We start from the raw sequence: 7,355 nt of genomic DNA, 5'->3' as shown, positions 1-7,355 counted from the left end.
CCTTCTGCCCTTGTATTCTACAGGGGTTAGGCCACACCTTGAGTGCTGTGTCTAGTTCTGGGCCCCTCAGTTGAAGAAAGATGTTGAGGCGCTTGAATGTGCCCAGAGAAAGGCACTGGGGCTGGAGCACAGCCCTGTGAGGAGAGGTTGAGGGAGCTGGGGGTGTGCAGCCTGCAGAAGAGGAGGCTCAGGGCAGAGCTCGTTGCTGTATGCAGCTATCTGAAGGGAGGCTGTAGCCAGGTGGGGTTGGGCATTTTCTCCCTATTATGAGGTGATAAAATGATAGGCAATGACCTGAAACTGTGCCGGGGGAAGCTAGGTTGGAGATTAGGACAAGTTCCTTTTCTGCAAGAGTGGACAGGTGTTGGAACAGGCTGCCCAGGGAGGTGGTGGAGTCTCCCATACCTGAAGGTGGGCAAGAAACTTGTGAATGTGGCACTGTGGGCAATGGTGATGTTGGGTTGACAGCTGGACTTGGTTGTCTTAGAGGTCCTTTTCAACCAAAACAACTTCATGCTTCATTGTGTCCAGATCTCTGGCCCCCAGTTCAAGAGTGACATAGAAATGTGAAGTGGAAAGAAATTTCAAGGCTAGCAAAAGAGATGTTTGAGCTACAGAGAATTAAGCAGGCATTCAGCACTTGGGAAAGTCTGGCACTGCCTTTGGGACTGTTCAGGGCAAATGCAGGCAATCAGTTTTGCACAGCAACAGTTCCACTCTCCAAACCACAGAAAGCAAGTAAAAGGGCTGGGGCTGAGAGGTGGAGAGATAGGTGCTGCCCCTCTACTCTGTCCTAATGAGGCTGCATCTGGAGTGCTGCGGCCAGTTCTGGGGACCTCAGCTCAAGAGAGGCATAGGAACTGCTTGAGAGAGTCCTGCTCAGAGCCACAAAGATGCTGAAGGGAATGGAACATCTCTGTTAGGAGGAGAGCCTGAGGGAGCTGTGGCTGTGCTGCTGGGAGAGGAGGAGCCTGAGAGGTGACCTGAGTCATGGTGATAAAGATGTGCAGGGTGAGTGGGCAGAGGCTGGAGCCAGGCTCTGCTGGGTGATGCCCAATGACAGCACAAGGGGCAGTGGTGGAAGCTGAGGCATAGGAAGTGCCATGGAAACAGGAGGAGGATTTTTTTTCCCTCTGAGGGTGACAAAAGCCTGAAACAGGCTGCCCAGGGTGGTTGTGGAGTCTCCTTCTGTGGAGATATTCAAAGCCCACCTGGATGTGTTCCTGTGTGACCTGCTCTAGGTGCTCCTGCTGTGGCAGGAGGTTGGACTGGCTGAGCTTTGGAGGTCACTTCAAGGCCCTGACATTCTGTGGATCTGTGATTCTGCAGACCATAGAAAAAGGAAAGAGCAATAGAATTCCTTCCAGCTTTGTAGGCATATCTGATGCTGATACATTCACAGATGTGTGGCTTTTGTTTTCCAAAAGAGGGTTTTCAGGTCAAAATTACTTTACCAGACTTTTTCAACTACCTTCAATATTACCATGAGCTGGATTTTGATTAATGGCCTTATGATTTGCAGTTCTGTTGTGCTAGAACCTTGTGACTAACCTGTGAAGGAGTTGATTGAGTGCCCTTGCTTCATTCCTCCTGCCAATAATCCATTTTTCACCTGTCTGGAAGATCTTTTCTCCTTCCCAGCCTTTACTGTAGAGAAGGTTTATGGCTCTTTACTGCAATCTAACCTTTGTAGCTCTTCAAGCTTTTTCATCACTATTAACTCTGTCTCCTGGCAGTGCATCTGGCCCCATGCATTTAAAAGCAGCAGAAACAAAGCATTTGGTATGGCTGAAATGTGGCTGCTAGCAGTGGATGCACAGAAGTTTTCTACTTCATCTGAGTTCTGCTCAGTTACACCAATAAAGTATTTAGCCCTTCCATACCTCCAACATCAAGCTGAATCTCTGCTCTTTATCCTCTTTTCCTCTTTCTCTTCAAAAAGGGATTCTGCAGAATGATCTCTGAAGTTAAATGTGCTCTGGGTCTCCCAGGTCAGTTTGCCATTAATGCAGAAACAGAAATTCCTTCCAGCTTTTGATGTTATAGCTTATGAAAATCAGCCTGCCTCCTCCTCTCTGTCCTCCAGTATATCATCCTAAGAGGAGTGGAAAAGAGAAGGTGATGAATCTAGGCTAGACTGACAGAACTGGCTTCTTTAAGCTGCACTAGATCAGTAGCTGAGGGAAGAACGAGACCAAAGAGAATTTTGCTTGTTTACCTTTAATTAAGGTTAGGTGAGATGCAAATGTCAAAGCCCAAATTTAAGGTAAGAGGCTTAACAATAACTCTGTGGAGTCTGTTTGAAGGGTATTGAAATTTTGCTATCACATTGATCTTGGTCGAGTTTCAAAGACATCTCTGGAGATCATCTACCAAAGCAGAATCACCCAGATGAAGGTTGCCCAGGATGGAGTCCAGGTGGGTTTGGAATCTCTCCAGAGGAGGAGACTCCACAACACCTCAAGGCACCTTCAAAGTGAAGGAGTTGTTTAATTTATCCCAGCCAGCTAACAGTTGGTAGCCTTTCAGGATTCAGTATGGGTCTGGTTGATGTGTGGGGTTTTTTCATGATGTGAGAGTTCTCTGCAGCACTTTTTGGATCAAGGTACATATAGAATCAGTCAGGCTTGGAAGAGACTGTAAGGATCATCCAGTTCCAACCCCTCTGCCATGGGCAGGGACACCTCACGCTAGATCAAGCTGTCCAGCCTGGCCTTAAACATCTCCAGGGATGAGGCTTCCACCACCTCCCTGGGCAGCCTCTGCCAGTCTCTCACCACCCTCATGCTGAGGAAATTCTTCCTAGTGTCTAATCTAAATCTGTCTTCCTCTATATTGGATCCATTCCCCCCAGTCCTATCACAGTCTCAAGTTGTGCTAGGGTAGGTCTAGGCTGGATATTAGGAAGTTCTTCACAGAGAGAGTGATTTCCCATTGGAATGGGCTGCCCAGGGAGGTGGTGGAGGCACCGTCCCTGGGGGTCTTCAAGCAAAGCCTGGCTGAGGCACTTAGTGCCATGGTCTGGTTGATTGGTTAGGGCTGGGTGCTAGGTTGGACTGGATGAGCTTGGAGGTCTCTTCCAACCTAGTTGATTCTATGATCACTACCTGACAGCCTAAAAATTCCCTCCCCAGCTTTTTTGTAGCCCCCTTCAGATGTTGAAAGGTCACAATAAGGTCACCTCGGAGCCTTCTCCTCTCCAGACTGCACAGCCCCAACTCCCTCAGTCTCTCCTCATAGAGCAGCTGCAGCCCTCTGATCATCCTCATGGCCCTTCTCTGGACACCTTCCAGCACCTCCATATCCCTCATGTACCAGGGGCTCCAGAACTGGATGCAGTACTCCAGGTGAGGTCTTGCCAGTGTAGAGGTTGAGAATCACTTCCCTTGCTCTGCTGCCCACACTGCTCTGGCTGCAGCCCAGGCTCTGCTTGGCTCTCTGGGCTGCAAGAGCACACTGCTGGCTCATATTGAGCTTCTCCTCCACGAGCATCCCCAAGTCCCTGTTCTTGAGGCTGCTTTCAAGTCAGTTGTCGGGGTCCGGAGGCTGGCGAGAGGCGAGCTCGGGGCACTGACGACTCAGCAGCTTGCTATGCATCAGTACAGCTTTATTAGGGCAGTGCAGTGTCTTTTATAGTGCTCAGAGGAGGTGTATCCAGCCAGCCTGGGGCTGGCACAAGTGCACAGTACAGATTGGCCCCAAGCCACGTGCAGGGTGCAGATAGGTTACCCTGTGGTAAACAACCTGTGGTACCCACCCCAGGGGGCTGGCAGGCTCAGCCCCCTGGTGCTGTGTCCACCCCAGGGGCTGGCAGGTCCAGCCCTCTGCAGGTGTGTGTGTGGGTTGCTCACAGTTCACAGCCTAGCTTCCTTGAGCCAGCAAGCTCAAGGACATCTTCCATCACATGCTTACAGCTCATGTCCCTCTGCGGGAGAAATTCTCCCACAGTCAGTTACTGACTAACCTATATTGGTGCTTGGGATTGCCTTGACCCAGATGCAGGAGGTTGCACTTGCAGCTGCAGGTCAGACTGTAGCTGCCAGGTAGTGCATGGTCTCTAAGCACTGCCAAGACTACAGCATTTGTGCTGAAAGTTTACAGGAGATCCAAATGTTGAGGCTAGGAACAGTATGGACTGCTGATGTGTGATGAAGCTGATTCAGGACAGACAGCATCAGCTCCAAAATGGCCCAGGAGGGCATATTATAAACCTGCACCTAGCTAGCAAACTAAGAAGTATGTAGGACATGTGGAGACAAAACAGCTGGCAACCTTTGTCCTCCTTGTCATTGTAACAGATGGTTAGAGAAGAGCAGATTGAGATTGGATGTGTGGAACAAGTTCTGCACCATGAAGGTGCTGGAACACTGCAACAGGTTGCCCAGGGAGGTGGTTGGGTCCCCATCCCTGGAGATATTCCGGTTGAGAACCTCCCTGCTGACTGCAGAGGGGTTTGGATTGGATGAGCTTTGGAGTTTCCTTTGAACCCAGCCTGTTCTGTGATTCTCTAATACACCCTGGACCCCACATGTGAACACAGGAGTCACAGTGCCCAAGTATGCCTGGACAAACCAAACACCTCTGCCATAGTGCTTGGCAGCAAGACAAACTGAGTTCATGAAACCTAAGCTTCAGGGCAAGCTGCATGTTTTCATCTGTCTTCTGTTTGGAATAGGTTATGTGAGTCACAGAATCACAGAACACTGTGGGTTGGAAATAACCTCTGAAGATCATCTAGTCCAAGCCTGCTGCCACAGCAGGACTGCCTAGGGCAGGCCACACAGGAACACATCCAGTATTGGTAGATAATAAGTAAACCAAATGAGGAGCATGCCAAAAAAAGACTTCTGTGATGGTGGTGATTTTACTGCTTCTCACAGAATGTCAGGGGTTTGAAGGGACCTCCAAAACTCATCCAGTCCAACCCCTGAAGGAGACTTTGCCTCCAGGAAAACAGAAATATCTAGGGTCTGGGATATCACACTACATCAGGGGCTGGAAGGAGCACCTAAAGCTCAGCCAGTCCAACCCTTCTGCCACGGCAGGAGCATCTAGAGCAGGTCACACAGGAACACATCCAGGTGGGCTTTGAATATCTCCACAGAGGGAGACTCCACAACCCCCACGGGCAGCCTGCTCCAGGGTTCTGTCACCCTCAGAGGGAAAAAATTCCTCCTCCTGTTTGGAACTTCCTCTGCCTCAGCTTCCACCACTGCCCCTTGTGCTGTCATTGGGCATCACCCAGCAGAGCCTGGCTCCAGCCTCTGCCCACTCACCCTGCACATCCTTATCACCATGACTGAGGTCACCTCTCAGGCTCCTCCTCTCCCAGCAGCACAGCCACAGCTCCCTCAGGCTCTCCTCCTAACAGAGATGTTCCATTCCCTACAGTATCTTTGTGGCTCTGAGCAGGACTCTCTCAAGCAGTTCCTATGCCTCTCTTGAGCTGAGGTCCCCAGAACTGGCTGCAGCACTCCAGATGCAGCCTCATTAGGACAGAGTAGAGGGGCAGCACCTATCTCTCCACCTCTCAGCCCCAGCCCTTTTACTTGCTTTCTGTGGTTTGGAGAGTGGAACTGTTGCTGTGCAAAACTGATTGCCTGCATTTGCCCTGAACAGTCCCAAAGGCAGTGCCAGACTTTCCCAAGTGCTGAATGCCTGCTTAATTCTCTGTAGCTCAAACATCTCTTTTGCTGGCCTTGAAATTTCTTTCCACTTCACATTTTATATCTTCAGGGAAGGAAAGTACCACGGCAATTTGTTGTCCTTGTGTACACTTATCCACCAGCCAACTGCTTTGATCCCTGGTGTAAGCTTATCCATTCTAATGGAATTACCCAGAGCATGAGTTTGCCCCATGTTGTTTATTCATGCAGTAAATGCTGTGGCTGCTCACCCATTAAATCAACCCAATACTCACCCCTCCCCATCCTCCTCAATCCATTCTCACTGCAAAGATTGCTCAACCTCTGGGCCAAAAAGGGTGACACGAGGCCAAGAAGCTGTGACACACCACAGTTCATAGGCAGCCTCCTGTGACTTGTATAGCTTAGCAGGAAAATCCTGGAGAGCAATAATCAGCTTTACTGACAGTGCCACAAGGACAGAATGGAAATCTGATGTCTCTCTCTCTGTTTTCTTTTTCCCAGTGTCTTTGCCAGTTTTTAGAGTAATAAAATCCAATTGATGTGCCACAGATGTGGACTGCACTCAGGTCTTTTTCCTGGACCAAGGAAGGTCTTTTTCTTTCCCTTTTATGTTGGGGAAAAAAACCCAGTGGAAGTTGCTATAATTGCTGTTGTTGTCATAGCATGAAATGTTCTCTTCTCCTGTCATTTCCAAGCTCTCAGTGTTGCATTTTCTTCTGCTGATTGGTTCTAAGGAAATCTTTATTCAACATCAGTGTGATTTGAGGAGAGGCTGAGGGAGCTGGGGGTGTGCAGCCTGGAGAAGAAGAGGCTCAGGGGTGATCTTATTACTGTCTACAACTACCTGAAGGGGCATTGTAGCCAGGTGGGGGGTGGCCTCTTCTCCCAGGCAACCAGCAATAGAACAAGGGGACACAGTCTCAAGCTGTGCCAGGGTAGGTCTAGGCTGGATATTAGGAAGAAAGTCTTCACAGAGAGAGTGATTGGCATTGGAATGGGCTGCCCAGGGAGGTGGTGGAGGCACCGTCCCTGGGGGTGTTGAAGCAAAGCCTGGCTGAGGCACTTAGTGCCATGGTCTGGTTGACTGGCTAGGGCTGGGTGCTAGGTTGGACTGAATGATCTTGGAGGTCTCTTCCAACCTGGCTGATTCTATGTTTCTGTGATTTGTTGTGCTTTGGTTTTGTTTTGTTTTTTTGCCCTGTCCAAAAGTAATAAATGAAGTCTGTAAAATATTATTTGATTCATCAGCATATGGAACAATAGAATTGAAACATTTAATGCCAGCTGCTGAGGCTGTTTGTCTCTTGTCTCTACTTTTCAGGGTCTTTGTTTAAGCTTGATGCTTGCTGCACTGTTCCAGTTTGGGCCATGAGCATACCCAGTTCCTAAGACCTTATGGTTTTGTTTAAGAGGGACCTGGGCCCCCTCAAACTACCACAAACAGACAGACCAAAGCTGCTTGGACCTTAGGGAGGCTTAAGTAATGATGAGAATCTCTAGGAGTTATAAATTAGTTATAGCTTCAATTGGAAAAGCCCTCTAAGGTCATTGAGTCCAACCATTAGCCTCAGCTTACTCTGACCTTTAAACCATGTCCCAAAGTGCTCTGTTCTCATGTTTCTGGAGCATCTCCATGCATGATGACTCCATCACCTTGCTGGACAGCCTGTTCCAGTCCATATTTCTTTCCAATATCCACCCTAAACC

The sequence above is a fragment of the Pogoniulus pusillus genome, chromosome 1 (genome assembly GCF_015220805.1).
Source record: "Pogoniulus pusillus isolate bPogPus1 chromosome 1, bPogPus1.pri, whole genome shotgun sequence".
Taxonomy (NCBI): domain Eukaryota; kingdom Metazoa; phylum Chordata; class Aves; order Piciformes; family Lybiidae; genus Pogoniulus; species Pogoniulus pusillus.
This window is presented reverse-complemented; position numbering follows the sequence as displayed.